The sequence below is a fragment of the Dermacentor albipictus genome, chromosome 1 (assembly GCF_038994185.2).
Source record: "Dermacentor albipictus isolate Rhodes 1998 colony chromosome 1, USDA_Dalb.pri_finalv2, whole genome shotgun sequence".
In the NCBI taxonomy this organism is placed as follows: Eukaryota; Metazoa; Arthropoda; class Arachnida; order Ixodida; family Ixodidae; genus Dermacentor; species Dermacentor albipictus.
In genome coordinates, this window is record NC_091821.1 from 58,554,962 (window position 1) to 58,571,177 (window position 16,216).

At 48.6% G+C, this 16,216-nt stretch overlaps 1 protein-coding gene across 1 annotated transcript in view; it reads left to right on the plus strand.

The window, feature by feature from the left end:
* Nucleotides 1-2,191: 2,191 nt before the first annotated feature.
* The window catches only part of LOC135899374 (sterol O-acyltransferase 1), a 68,665-nt gene continuing 54,640 nt past the window's right edge, over nucleotides 2,192-16,216 (plus strand). The window contains exon 1 of the mRNA XM_065428634.1: nucleotides 2,192-2,462. The gene's annotated coding sequence lies outside the window, so the exon portion shown is untranslated. The remainder of the gene's footprint in view (nucleotides 2,463-16,216) is intronic.

Genomic DNA, 16,216 nt, shown 5'->3' on the forward strand with positions numbered 1-16,216 from the left:
GCTTGCTGCGGTAAAGCTAGGCAAACGATGAACGTGTTTTATTAGAATGTGAAGATATCTAACCAGAGGTTTAGGCTCCTCTGGCCTCCTTGGAGCCCTTGGAATCAGGGATAGCAGGGGGGAAAGTAAACATGTCGGCGATAGAGATTATAATAATATGCGTTCGGAGGTTTGGTGGCAGAAAAGTAGGGAGACCACAAACAACGGAGGCATACCGAAACAAAGTTCCCAATAGTGGTTCAGCTAGTTTGATGTTGAGAATTGTTTGTGTGTATATGCTTTTTTTAAATGTAGGTAGGACATTAAGTAAAATAAGAGAAAGAGCTTGGTGGCGCAACCCACCACCCAATTTCAGAGAGGACACTCATCGCATCCATCCATCCGTAAAGTTTCGCACTAAAAATAGTTATAGCGTGAAACTGTGTGCGCTTGGCACCGAGTTTGGCGCATTTACTGCATGCGGATAGCCTGGCGCACACTGAGAGCATGCACGGCCATTTTGCAGTTCGTTGTAAGCGGAATCGGTTGTTTTAGAACGTTTTCCCACAGCGTTACCGCTCTGACAAGCGAAATGGAAACGTTCGCGCAAACAAAACTTTACTCGGGACGATTTCGCACAGATCGATCTGCCGCTGCAATACGCAGGTCGATCAGCACATGCGGCCGGGAATGGCTGCGGGTGTGCAGATGACTTTGCGCTGGCGCGAATCGCGATACCGGACAGTTCTATGCTAAAACGTCGTATTGGCGCGTTAAAGAACTAGACAGACACAACATCGAAGGTAACGGATCCCTATTTTCTCGCACACGTGTCGTCGGTCTGTAGAACTCGCAGCATACCAAGTAATTTCCAGGCGCAGCTCGCTGTGTGTAGCGTGCACTGCCTGGCAAGCGCAAAGCAAACGGCTGCGCAGAGCTGCCTCCACATATCTGCAGCACGTCTAGAGTGCACGTGTCTTGTACAAACAGCCTTCGAAGGCGTGAATTGAAACTTAAAACGTCGCCCCGTGGAGCCAAACTTAAGTTCTACTTTCTTCTTGTTCCTTTTTTTTTTCATGAGACATTTGCTTTTAATAACGCAGTCACGTGTAGCTCCTCCCTGATGTGAGAGAAAAAAAAAATACTTGGTCCACGTGTATCGGCTTACACTCATTTTAGCTGCAGTTCAATAAGCACGTCACATCGGTTGTGCAGGTACCAAGGCGTAATATCTCACTGTATTTACTACTCAGTGACCTTGAAAGTGTATTGAAAGAAGAAATGTTGCCACGAGCCGACCGGCAACGTTATAGCAGTATTCGTGTTACATCAGATCGCAGGCCGGCTTCGTTCATTCTCGCCGCTTCGAAATGTAAGTGCACAAATATGTTTGGCTAATGCACTCTACCATAGAGAAAACCTCTCTCTCTCTCTCTGTCTCTCTCAAATAAAATAAAGATAATAATAAAAGCCTGGACGCGGAGTTTTGGTCGTTTAAATAAAGCTTATTGTAGCTCTCGCGAACTGGACCCAGTTCGGATCAGTCTTAAAGGCTCAGCTTATCATAAGATCGTTCTCACCGTACGGCAGTATGCATCACGCAGACACTCTTGAGACGCAGACTTCCTTGTATGAGGCAGCCTCGGCGACCGGTTACAGAAGCTTATACAATAACAAGCATTCGACGATGACCCTACTATATACAGCCTTCGAGCATGCAACGCCTTTCTGGCAACAGCCAGACCGTCTCTCATGTCACCGAGTGTGTCCTCGCGCTGCGTAAGGGAAACAAAAGTGGAAAGTTGTCACCCCTGGAAAAAGGAATCGACGAGCGCAATCAGTGGCTGCTGCCAAATTTCCGCTGCTCGTTCTCCTGCGCGCCGGCTAGTGCCGGGGATATCCTTCGGTCTGAGGAGAGTCGCTGGTCTTTCCAGTGGGGTGGGAGGTGGGAGGGGGGGGGGGGGGTGACGGAAGGTAGTCGACCGACTGTGCTGGAAGAGGGGGCGGGGGAAGCCGTTGTCGACCCGCCGGCGCTTTGCCTTTGATCGGCAATCGGTGTTGAGGGAGGGTTGCCCCGGTCGGAAGGGATGTGGAGGATGAGGAGGAGGAGGAGGAGGAGGAGGAGGGTGTTAGTTGTGTCTCCGCTGAGTGCACGTGCACTGGTGGCCGCCTAGTCATCTGTCGTACGCCGAAGGGGAGCGCGTCAGTTCCGCCCGTCCGCACCGAAGGGGAGCGAGCACCCGCGGTACGCCGGCTGCGCCGTGCAGGCACTTCAACACCGACTGCTGCCGGAGACGCAGCGCGCGCTCTCGCTCCGCAAAGCGCACCAGCACGCGGACGCTCCCGAGAGGCCAAGCGACCGGACGCGCGAGCCGGCCAGCAAACAGCGAGTGTCAGTTCTGTTGCCTTCAGCGCGAACTCGCCGAGGGACACCCGAGTCAACGCCGGCGGTCTCGAGCGAGGCGGCAAAAGTTTCGTGCCAGGTAGGTTCGCATGCAACAACGGCACCCTTCGCGCAACCGTTGCGTCAGGCTGGCTCTCGCGCGCCAAACAAACAGTTCGCAAGTGTCATTCAAAGAAATAGGTAGGCTGGTCGCCCCCGACCGCAGGTTTCAACAATGATTCATTTCTCTCGGACCCTGCGCCGAAGGAAGGAGTGAAACGGCACAGCCAGCATTCGAGAAAATTCTTGTCGTTTTTATTCCTTGTTCCAGTGGCTTCGCAGGCTATCTTGCGTGCTCATTAGCAGTGAATTTCGAGCTTTGTAAAGGCAAATTGCTCGCACCCGTGTAGCTTGTTCTCGGTTTACTCCGTCCTTCGGCGCCGGGTCCGAGAGAAATGAATCATTGTTGAAACCGGTGGTCGGGGGAACAGCCTACCTGTTTCTTTTCTTTCTTATTCTGAATGCGTTCTGGCACTCTTCGGAGAGTGTTAATACAGAGAAAATTATCTTTGATCATATCTTCCATAGCCCTGCATTTTATATGGGCGTCGGTTGTCGAAAAAGAGAAACGAAAAAAAAAACCAAGAAAACGCAGGTAGCTGTTCATACAGATATCACCACTTCATCTTTACCATAGTAAATTAAGCACCCCGGTGTTTATCAAATTAGGCACAAACATCTGACTGGCTCTAAGCGCCAAGGCTCTTGCCAATGCTTGTCGGCGGTTAGCAAGGTTGAGTAAGTAGAAACTGGCCCAATTAACGTGTTTAAACTAAAGCAACATTACACGCGAAACACGACACGAGTATCGTCGTATACATTACGAAAAAATAGCATAAACTGCCCGTCTTGAGCGATGGACCGATATTTAAACCTTACAATGTTTTTCTGCCAAAGCTCGAGACATTGTACTTAGTGCAAAACTTCTGAAAAGAGAGCGAGGGAAGGGGTGGGAGACTGTGTCATGGCGGCCTTTTGAAGATGTTCACATTCGCCAATTTCATATTCTCGCCCTTGCAAGAAACTGCCTCACGCATGTTTAAAAACAAACGATAAGATTTGCCACGGTGCGCAGGGCTTCACACGAGAGTGAGTGAGAGAGATAGGCTTTTAAACTTATCCTGAAACGGTTTGTCTGGCTTGCTACTCCAGCTTGGGCTGATGAGAAATGAGACGATACGCACAGTGCACGTCACAGACAACACACCATGACTTGATTGCAAATAGTCCCTCCTTGTAGGAGGCAGCGCTCAGACGCGAAGAAAGTTTCTAATGTCACTTAGTGGGCAATAACGGCGATAAGGAAGAGCGGCTATCGCTATACTACAACTCTCTTACCTCGTGAATGCTGTCTCACTAATTCTTGTCCGTCGTAGCTCTTCCTGAACGCTTCGAGATGGCCAGTCGAAGATGGTGTGAGTGTTCTTGAGCCGCTGAGATGTTCCCTTTGCCCCTGACACTCCGAACGACTCTAGTCCACTCGTATGCACAATGTAGATTCCCCAATGGCAGCGGGAATCGAGTTTAAGTGCAGCACACTCGCCCGAAAAAACCTTGTGTAAAAAAAAAGATATTTTCAGCCTATCTGGTCACGGGAAAAAGCTCATCGTGATCAGTGACTTAGCACTATGTGGCAAAGCATCTTCCTGTGCGAAAAGAACAGCGATCCAACAAGGTCGAAATCTCGTCCAGTTGGTAATGATTGAAGGTGAAAAACCAACTAAAAACACAACGTGCAAAGGAATAGACGAGAACGGGACGAAGCTAGACTAACAAATGAAATTTATTGAGGAAGTAACAAATAAATAATACATTAAAAATTCAGTTGTTAGTCCAGCTTCCTCCCGTCGTCTTCCGTTCCTGTGCGCGTTGCGTTCTTTAGCTGTTTTTTCACCTTTTACTAGAAGAGTGATTGTTGCCCGATAAGGCGGTGCTCTTCTGTTCCCGCAATTCATTTTTTTGTGTGTGTGTGTGATGACTGCGCGAAAATTCCCACACTTAGGTACACGAGCGCTTTATTTGTCTTTTCGTTCATCATTACTTTAGAGCCGTTAAGTTTGTCAGAATCTACCCCTGTAAGCAAACTGAAGCCGCAGCACTGAAGATATTAGGGAAGGTGCATGTACTAAGGATGCAAAGGAGGATGGCAGTGCGGCAATTGTTCCTTGAAGCACAGCTGCCACTTACGTTTGCCTCCTTGCACCTTAATGTGCGGAGAGCTAATTGTTCCTTTTTATATATATCGATCTCTCTGGATTCATCAATTGACCCTTTGTCAAGAAACACTAGTTTATTCACCTGGCTTGCTCGAACTAAAATACTGTTTTCAGCACAACGGCAAACTCTACACAAACATTGCTGTAGCTAGACAGAGCAAGGCGGAGACTCAACTCCTGGTTCCTCTTGAGATTCTTCAGGTACCTCTGCTTCTATGATTATGGTCGTTACTGGGCTTGGGAGTAATGCACGGTTCACACGCTCAAGTGAACGAGTGAAGCCTTGCAATTATACGGAAATTTCCCGCCGACACAGCTGCAAAAGTCGTAACGAGAATGATTGGAACAAAAGTGCATAAGCGAAGACGGCGCACACGTAAGTCGAAGGACGAATACGAGACAAGTTCTGAACTATTGAAGTTTGTCGGTCTGTCCTTGTTCTGTCTTGCTGCGCACCGGTATTAGTCGCTAAATTGTCATCGTGGAAGCCCACGTTAGCGGGCCTCCACCCCTCCTTTGCACAATAAAGATCTTGGGAGCACTTCTTGTTGTGGTGACTCATAGTCGAGGGGCACAAATTAAGGCACACGAAGTAGACAGGAGGCGTTCTTCATGTCTATACATAGCCTGTAATCAAAACAAGACCGAGAAGTTCACAGTAAGATGGAGGCTTGACATGAGGACCAGTAGTGGAACAAGGACGTTTTCTCAAGGTATGCTTATCTCCATTATGGCCCTGAACGAGGCAACTCGCTTTGTCGAATCGTTGGCTGTAGCAACATTATGCCTTGTTCCACTACTGCTCCTCACGACTTCGCATGTGCATGTCTTCACTTGAGAACCTCGTCTAATAGCAATAGAGATCCTTCTCGAGCGAAGCTTTCTTTGCTTACACCCCTCTCCGCCGGTCCTCGACTAGCGTAGCGCCAGTGAGCGCGCCTCCGTTCTGCGTAATCAAACAATAAATCGCGACATAAAGCCTGTAAATATAATGTGGTCGCGTGTGTATCTAAAGCGCGCGGGCTTCTTAATGAAATGGCGCTGCATATTCAACGGCTTCCTTGATTTTTGGTACATTCAGTTTATAAACCATTGTTACGCCACTGGGGTTGTGCCCATTCTTGGACAATCCCCAGAATGGGCATTCTCCAATGGGGCACAATGGGCATAGAAGTCTTAAATGCACTTAGACACGTGATGTGCTCCTCTGTGCCGTACGCATCCCATCACCGTTCTTCCCTTGACAAGCACCATCGCTTTCGTGACGCGGTGAGCCAACAGCAACGAGACCGTGCGCGTGTCAATCGCTGCCGCTGCTACTTCGCTAGCTCAAACAAGCGTCGCGTCATTAAGACTTCCAACATAGCGTTCGATCTGCGTGTTTCTCAGAATCCCGCAGAATGGGTGTGTGCCATTGTGACGCAGGGGGTGTAGAAGCCTTGAAATGTACAGCCAACCACAAAAAGTTTACGGACCACGGGTTCTCAGAAAGTGTTCAATTTCCGAGCAGCCAGTAACAGTAGTCAGTAAAACAGAACATCAAATTGTTTTTCACATATACTGGTAGAGGCTGTAAATGCGAATACTAGGCTGCGTTGTGAGGCTGCGCGGACATTCAGCTGTTTCTCAGATTTTGTGTTCCGTAAAATTTTGTGACCGAGTGTACTTGCACCTGTACTGTGGTATATATTACACATGTGCCGTTTTTCTGTCTGCACTGCACCTCTCCTCACCATTCTTCCCCCGACAAGATCAAACATTGTCGACGTCTCAGTGCGCAGCTACCTAAACTGGTAGTTACTTATCGGCGTATATCTTATGAACAGTGTATAGTGTATAAGCATAGAATGACATCACACTTGTGACCTGTGCAGCGCATAAACATTGCATGAAATTACGCGTTGCACAAAATGGAAATAAAGACAATTGTACGCGTCGGCATCTAGTTGCATGTAGCTCTTAATTACCCGCTTCGCGATAATTTCGATTCACATGGTTTACAACATGCGCTTTGGATGCGCACACTTTCTATAATTACTTTTCAGTTTGCCTTCTCTGGAGTAGCGTGCCGCGTTGTGAACTGAAAAGACGAGTGACCGGCGTGGCTGTCGTGACACCCAGCGAGCCCTCGCGAGTGCCTCTGCACCGCATCGCTCGGTGATAGCCGCCTATCACACGTATCGCGCTTCGATAAAGCCTCCACGTGGCTGAAGGACGCCCCTCGCGGCGATTTCGATAGCGCACAACGACAACAGATATGCTGCTACGCCTCGTCGAAGTTGCGCATGCGCTCCGAATCGCGCCCGCTTGTGTGTCGAACGCTGCGCGGAGTCAGCGCATGTTCGGGAAGAGAGCTGACAACAAAGGAAGGGGGACAGGAAGGCGTCGCCCTCTCGTCGCCTTCTTATTCAGGCGAGTGTGCACACTATCGGGAGGCGTGCTCCTCCTTCTCTTAAGTTCCACGATTCGCAAGTCACAACCTACACACGTTCGCATTGCCTGCTGCGTGCATTCCGTGGTTGCATACACGTAACATCCGGCTATCAAATGGCGTCTGGTCTACCGCATGCGCTGACAGGGGTGCCCGCCGGCGAGTGAATGACACTTTATATATATATATATATATATATATATATATATATATATATATATATATATATATATATATATATATATATATATATATATATATATATATATATCATAGGAAGCCAACAAACATTGACCCCACCCGCCGTGGTTGCTCAGTGGCTATGGTGTTGGGCTGCTGAGCACGAGGTCGCGGGATCGAATCCCGGCCACGGCGGCCGCATTTCGATGGGGGCGAAATGCGAAAACACCCGTGTACTTAGATTTAGGTGCACGTTAAAGAACCCCAGGTGGTCGAAATTTCCGGAGTCCTCCACTACGGCGTGCCTCATAATCAGAAAGTGGTTTTGGCACGTAAAACCCCATAATTTAATTTTTTTAAACATTGACCACAAGGACCACATAGGGAACATTACTTGTACTTACTAAATGAATTACAACAATGATCAATTAACGGAAAGGAAAGTGCATGAAGAAAACAATTTGCTGCAGGTAATTTCCATTCCGCAGGTAATTAATTCCCATTAATTTATCATTTCTTCCATTCATTTATTAAGCACCAGTAATTTCCTTTATGTTGCCCTTCGTGTCAATGTTTGCTGGCTTCTTATGATATGCTTAATAAAAACCGGGCCCCTAGGTTGACCCCCTATCTTCTCGAAGGCAAGGGAACGCTTGATAAACTTAAGTTCAAGGTACGTTACGGTGGGTTTCTGCTATTTCTGAAAAATAAAACCATGCAAATATGTCCAACGGACAACTTACGCAAGGCGTGCATAAGCAGAGCCGCATTAATTAAAGCGCACCGCAGGGTCTAGGTGACACAACGGAAGCGGTAGCACGTCAGATCAACACTTCTGTGCCCGCCGCGATAGCTTTGCGGCTATGGCATTGCTTGAGGTCGTGGATTTGACCGAAGCAGCCGCATTTCGACCGGGGCGAAATAAAAAACGCTCGCGCACTTTGATTTACGGACACGTTAAAGAACACCACGGTGCCAAAATTAATCCGGAGTGCGCCACTACGACCTGTCTCATAATCTGATTGTGGTTTTGCACGTACAGCCCAATAATCTAATTCAAGTTTTAAAAAATTAAACTGTAGGGTTTTACGTGCCAAAACCACTTTCTGATTATGAGGCACGCCGTAGTGGAGGACTCCGGAAATTTTGACCACCTGAGGGTCTTTAACGTGCACCTAAATCGCATTTCGCCGCCACCGAAATGCGGCCGCCGTGGCCGGAATTCGATCCCGTGACCTCGTGCTCAGCCTCCCAACGCTATAGCCACTGAGCAACCACGGCGGGCAAATTCAAGTTTAATGCTTCTGCCACGATGCGATGTGCCATGTGAGGCAATGACAATGCTCAACCCTCTCAGAAGTTATGAAATATGGCGACAACGTCTCAAGCAAACACCTCTCTCTTTGTGTTTTTGTGTACTACGCAGGCAGACAGCAGTGCATGGTGCACGCAAGGTAACGTTGAACATCAACTTGCCACTCTTGTGTTGGACAGAATTTTGAAGAAATTAAACATTCGCCGTCAACATCACCGCTAATTATCGTCAATCAAAGCAAACAGCACAGAGAGCTTCGCTTACGTCGATTCCCACAGTGCGTTGGATCTGCATAATTTTTTTCATCCACTTTCATTTCCATGAATTTATCATTTCTTTAATTCATTTAGTAAGTACCAGTAATTTCCCCTATGTTGTCCTTGGAGTCAATGTTTTTTGGCTTCTTATGATATCGCCCCGGAAGCCGTGGCCGAGTGGTAGGATCACGCGCATCTATAATATATTTCTTATGATATGCTTAATAAAAATCGGGCCCCTCGGTTAACCTCATTTCTTCTCGTTTATATATGTATGACACACTCGCGGTAGGTCCGTAACCCCTGACGAAGGTCGCTCCACCGACCGAAACTGTTGAGCATTAAAGGAACGTTACCGCGAAGCTACCCCTTCAGGCGCTATGTGCACAATTGTGCATGCGGAGGTAGTACATCAAAATTAAAAGCACCGATTAAAATTATAATATTTAAATTATAATGCAAACATCTTGAAGCACTCCTTATTGGACGAGTGCTGCAAGGTTGAATGATAAGTGTAATGTATTTTAGTAAAACGAGTTGCAAGGTAGACGGCTGGGCGTTTAATTGCCCTCGCAGTGTCAGCTTGTCTGAACGAGTTCATTGCTTTCATTGTTTTCGCACTGTTTTACGTCAAGTGTCTGGATAGGTGCTTTCCAAGTATGCTAGACATGAAATAGTTGTTATTCTCGTATCTCCTATAAATCGAATCTCCTATAAAGCGTTCTCGCATGGAGTGCATATTTTGCAAAGTTGAGAAAACTCACTGAAAAATTGAAATTTCCCTATTGACCCTGCAAGGGCACGGTTTTCATGATTCTGATGGTACAAGAAATGTTACGAGAGTAAATTTTGAATGGAGAGAATAAATTGGCGCCGCAGTGGACTAATTTAATGTGAAAATCATTTTCATATATATGTGAGGTAAGCTGTGGAAAAGTTAACGCGAGTCGAGTTTCAGCCGGTTACAAAAGTACGTCTTTGTAGCACACGTCTTATGTCATCGAGCTAATGTTGTGACCCGGTTAAACTCCCTCCCTTCCTTTCCTGCTCTCTCTCTGGCCTACAAAGTGCAAGGCCGAGCTCGGGGAACGCGGCAGCGGTGCTTCGACGGTTTCGGCAGAACGGGCCGCTGAGAAGTTTTGAAGTGGCTCCGCCGACGCGATGCCCTTTGCCACGTGCAGTTCAGAAATCTCAAGAAATGCGAGAAATTGCTGTTCCGTCAGCTGACGTGCACAGTTGTTGTAGACGAAATGGAGCCCTTATGAAACGACCAGTGCGCGTGTTCGCACAAATGCAGTTTATACTTTTCTTGTTCTTCGCATTTATACGCCGCTTCGTCGCGCTCCTTTGTTATGGGCTATGTTATACGTTATGGGTATCATGGTCCTGCGTTATCGGTTTTCATTTTCCCAGAATGCGGAGCGGGCGTACCTTCTTTTTCTCTTAGGTGAGGGTGAGAGGGGGGGGTCTTAGACTGAGAACATTGAATCGTAGTTATACGCGAAGTATTGCAGGCCTGCAGTGCAAATGTACAGAAACGCAATACGATCGAGCGCCTGTTTGATCTGCTTGCTTATCGTCGGGAGTATCAAGCGTAGTCGGTTTGAGTGCTTGTGCAATACACGGCGAATTGTATAGATACACAGTTGCACTTGCTAAACGTTACTATGTATGGTAGCTTTCACAGGAGCGAGGGTGCCCCCCAGGAAGGAAAAGAACAACATAAAATCGACGGGTATTGCGGCTTGCACCGACTGTACACACGTGAATGGGAAAGCCCGTGCAGGCGAAGAAGTATAGTGCCTCGCAACTGTATATACTTTAAAAGTTCTGCTAAAGTTCATCGCTTAACAGCTCCTCAGCTTGGAACTTGTCGTAATAACTGTGCCACTCCTGCGTGTTGTTCTTGCGCAGCTGCGCTACCTGTGAGCTTACGTGGCTTTGCAAACGCCTCTTTTTTTTTTACCTTCGCGGTGGTCCTGTGTCACGAAATAAAGGCGGCGAGACAACAATTCGTTGGAGCAATGAGTTGCGACCTCAGCCGTACTCTATAAGGATGATGTCGGTGGGCCAAATCAGGGGCTCTGCCATTCGTAATCCCTTCTCTACGCATAGACAGGCAGAATGAAGGCATCTGCGCATTCGACTTCGTAGACGTTTGGTTTCTGAAACATGCTCCCATCGTAACAAGCGTCCGGTCATTGCACTCCAAAGGAGGCGTTCCCTGATTATATATTTTATCGCGAATGCTTTCGGCGGCCGCGGGCTTTCCTGCGCACGCTCGTCCTTATTACAGCAACAGAGCGCGTGCCTTACCAAAGGGCGATGTCCTTCAAGCGACGAGAGATCAGAAGGATCGCGCGTCCGATTACATGCCGAACGCGTTATGCACTTACTCCCTTTGTCAAAAGCGACACAGGTCACTTTGTAGCTGGTTGTTCAAGATCCTTAATTTGTAACCTTAAATTTCATTTTTACATTCCCGTTTTTCTTCCTACTTTTTTTTTAAAATCATGCGTCGCGTCAACAGGCACGGCACGGCGGTGTTCGAATCCCATCTGAGCCGATGAAGAAGAGCGAAAAGAATGAAAAATGAAATGGATGGTTGTGAAATACGGCTCCTGTTGATATATACCGGCATGCTCCTATGGTCGAGCTTCTGCGTGTGGCATTCCTGGCGATCAAAAGTTTCGAGCAAAGTTATACCCTTGTCGATGCTTTGAATTCTGAAGCTGCGGGCCCAGTACGGGTACTTCGTGCGAATACGCGGAGCAGTAAGCTGGCGTCGTGGATTCCCCGCTCTGTTAGCTGTTACGATCACGAGGTCTCTTTATTTCCTGGGCAAGAACTCGCGGTGATCTTGTTTCGGCGAAATGCCGAATACAATGCGATGAAGCACTACACCGCTGTGCAGCGGCGGATATGCTGTAGCCTTTAGACGAATGCGCTTTCGGGTCTACCATAACCTCCAGTTGACCATTGGCTTCTTAGCGGAACGCGATCAAGCTATACAAGGAGCTAATCTGAAGCACTGATGTTCGAAGCCAATATTTCCTTTTATGGTGTGCATTTAACTCGGAAACGCTACACGAAACATAGCATACCCTGACCTATTTATAGCACACTTGATGCGGGTGTGCTCAGGTGTATGTACACATGCGGAGTGACTGACTTCGGTTATACTGGTCGGTATGACTTTCCCGACCCGATGAGTCCAGTGAACTGCTCTAGATAAGGTCGAATGATTTAATGATTAATCATTCGTAACCATTTTAATGATTTAATGATTAATCAATAAATAAGTCGATTTTATCCAGAGCTCTTGTTTTTATTTATTTTTATTTTGTTTATTTTTACAGTATATTAGCACACAAAACACGGTACAAGTCATGCTGGCGTGAGTCGGTGTAATTCACCGCTAAAGCCGGATCACCCAAAAGTATTTAAATATTCGAGGCTGCGGCACGGGTTTACCTCGCAACATTACGAATCGTTACGGTTTCTACGCTAGAAGTCATCGTGGCGTTCCGATTAGAGTGGCACTGCTTAATGCCAGGTCGAGGCTAAACGCAGGCCGACATTGCGAGGCGTCCAACTATAGCAAGATAAAGAATGGTGGAAAGAGCGGAGCTAGCCTGCGTACGGCCCGCATTGTCCATATCACAACCGCACCGCATCGCTCATCTCGATGGGGGAGGCCCGGCATCGTCCCTCTCTCGTTGGCACTGATGCCAACTTGGTCGGCGGGGGGTGGTTGGCGACACGTGCGCGACACAGAGCCGCGCGCGCAATGCGAGTGTCGTGCGTCCCCCCCCCCCCCCCCCCCCCGCCAGCCGATTGAAAGGTCCCTCCGAGGACACTTGGATTCGGGCAAGACATGCATGAAAAGATAACGGATAGTTTTAGATTAGGGCACGCAAGCAGCTTGCGTACGCAAGAACTAGGGGCCACGATACTGCGCATGCGCAGTACCGTCGTCCCTAGTTCTTGCGTGCGCAAGCCGCTTGCGTCCCCAAACCTAAAATTCTCCAATGTGAAACTCCTCGCTGTCCCTGGGGCTTCAGTTTCGAAGGAGTGGCGCATGGTCGACAATGCTCGAAAGCGGATCGAGTTGTAAACTGAGCCAAGATGCTTCGGCGACACACTCTTACATGTCGCGAGACGAAAGGAAAAGCGAATACTTCTTTCTCGGTGTTAGCACTGTCTCGCAGCTTTGGAAACGAGCAACGCTTGCAGTGTCCGTAAGGACGACGCGTGGGCGCAAAGTGGTGATCGGACGGCAATTTCAATCGGGCACGGCCTGGTTTATAAACAGAAAAGTCGTTCGGCAGCATGTTCACCTCGCCCGACGTCGATAGAAGTACAGCGTTTGCCTGGATGCGAGAACAGATTGTTCACAACTCGACTTTGTTTGCTACAATCGACGAGTGTTGCTTCCCAATCTGCACATGCATTTGTCCGGTTTTTTCAGTTGACATCTGTATATACATGCACAGCCGCTCAACGTTTTCGGACGGCGAAACCCCTAAGCGTCCCATTTTATCGCAGTCTATTCAACTGAATTAAGCCGATGACTGAGGCACGCACTCCATGCTGTGCGACCTACGCACGTTCACGTCGGTCAGCTCCATGGTTGCATGCCAAGACTGTAGCCAGAAAATGATCGCTTCGTGGCTTCGGCATTATACGAAAGCGAAGTGGCCCGTGAGGCCAGTAAGTACAAAACAGGAATACGAAATCTAAATAAATTTATTGAGGCGAGATTTTTTTTTTTGCAGCGAAGCTGTTTATGGCCATGGTTCCGTGTATTTTTCTTGCGCGTCAACAAATACGCATGTCCCACGCGAACGTGCTCGTGCCACTGCTCGCGCGTTCGTCGTCGTCTCCTTCCACAGCTGGCTCGTCGGCGTCTCTCAGATATGTATTTCGAGTAGATTAGTTATAAATAGGCACCATTTTCAATATCAGTAGATCGACTTTCAGGTAGATAATAAAAGTTTCTCGTAGATTCAGCAAAATTTCAAACTGCGCGAGGAAGACAGGACATGAATACACGCACACACAAAGCGCAGTGTGTTGTTCGCGCCTACGTTTCCGTTCATGTCCCGTCTTCGTCGCGCAGTTTGAAATTTAGCTGAATCTGTGAACCGACTAGCCCAACAACATGCCTCGCTCAGTATGAGTCTCAAAGACTTTGTGTCTCCTTTCTTCCCCTCATCACCCGCTACTGTGGCTCAGGGACTGTGACGTCGTGCTAATGAGTTCGAGGTCGCGAGTTCGATCCAAGCCTCGGCGGCCGCATTCCGGTGGGGGCGGAATGCAAAAGCGCTCTTGTACCGTGCCTTGGGTGCACGCTAAAGGAACCCCAGGACGTCAAAATTAATCCGAAGTACCACACTACGGCGTGCCTCGTAATCAGATCGTGGTTACGCTACGTAAAACCACAGAATTTAATCAATTTTCTTCTCGACATCACTTACCCGCCACCTCACCCCAGCCTAACTATAGGGAAGAGGCAGTAACCCTCAGGAAATTACAAATCAACAGCTACGCCCACGGTATCCCATTGCGCCGAATTTCACCTGATCAGCGTCCATACTTCTGCACGTAATGTCCCACACACCCTATATGCCATACGGCATGGTGATATGTCGGGGAAAATGGCACCGTATACACGTAAATGCTAACCGAAGAGCAGTAGGATGTCAAGCTATCGGACCCGGACCCGAAGAGACAGCACAACCTCATCGAACGGGCACGGGAGATGGCCATGACCCGCGGCTACCCGGAATAAGGAGGCCGCCCACCTAAGGCGCAGACTGCGCTTACTCAGATTAAAGGTTTATTCTCTCTCTCCCTCCCTCTTTCTCAAAGATTTTCCGCTGTGCGGCCCGCGTCGGCCATGTCTGCGTTCGCACCACCCTCTTTGTCGGCGTTCCAAGCGGCCCCATTCCATTGGGAACGGACAACAAAAACGCTTGTGCATAATTTATGTAACTTGCGAGATGGTGAACAGCGGCTCATTGAGTTCCTGGAAAGTGCTCGCGTTCGTCCACTGATAGAACGCCAATAGGTTCACCTTAAGGAACTCCAGGTAATCAAATTTAATCCGAAGCCACCTATCCTCGCAGCCCAGTTTATTCTTTCGGGTGGTTCAGACAAAGAATTCGCTCTGAGGCATCGACGTCAACGATTCTGAGTGCGTGAAAAAAATATTGCGCAGCCAGCGTAAGAGGCGGGCAATCTCTGCGCCCTTCCTTATAAATAAAAACTGTCCTTGGAAATCTTCTATATTTGCTTCGTGGCACCTGATGCGACCGCCGTCGCACTTTCATCGTATCGCGCCGAAATCCTGTCGTGGCCACGCGCACCGAATTACAAATCGGCTTAATGCGCCGCGCGCAAACCTTCTTTCCTCGTCCTAGACCCGCGTCCTTCCACAGGGGGGGAGGAGAGAGTTGCCCTCGGGCTTCGAGCCTCGTTCACCCCCTCTTCCGATAAAAGCGGGACTCGGTGGCCTTCGCTATCGCCGCGCACAGCGTGGAAAACAGCCGCGAGCGCGGATTTCTCAACGCGGCGCGGGTACCGAACAAACGCGTGATTGACACAATGCGTAAAGCATGACGCAACAGTGGAAAGGGATCGGGTGGTTCTACTCGACCATTCGCGGTGCTCGAGGAAAATCGAGGACGAGGCGCGCTCTTTGCGGAAAGCCGAAGCGAGGCCCTCGAGGAAGCCGAGGCCCCGTGGAAGAGAGAGGAACTCTTACAACCTTGCATTGACGCCCGAGTGTACTCTTAAATGGCTCCGGTATATTACAGCAAAATCGCAAGCCTTTTGTCTCCTGGACGCGATGACTGAGGCGAAAGGCAAGAAAGTGCTCTTCGACTTAGGTTTAGGCGCACATTAAAGAGCCCCAGGTGTCGTAATTAATCCGTAGCCGCCTTGCACAACACGGCATCTGCCATAGCCCCAGTGTCGCTTTGGGACGTTAAGTCCTATGAATGAATCCCTCATAGCTGGACGCGGTAAATTTTCTTTTTTTTTCCTATGTGTCTGCGCGGAAATATTATTTAACCGGACTGAGTAGAGGGAGCAAGCGAACCACGAAAAACTCTTTATCGTCATGCGTTCGCAAGATGGTCCTGCCGGCCCCGCAGCAATATTTTCAGCTTCGCGTATGCGTATACCCCGCAGATCGACTAGCATAGGAATGATTTCAGCGTGTGTGAGCTTATACCTCTCTTTTTGTTTCTCCTAGCAGGCGTTTTGCCAGATCATTAGACGTCCGCTATTCTGTGCATTACTGCTGCTTCCGCTGATCTTCGGCGCGCGATAATATTCTCATTGACACTTGTGACGTGATATGACCTGCAGCAAGTGCTCTGTCAGACC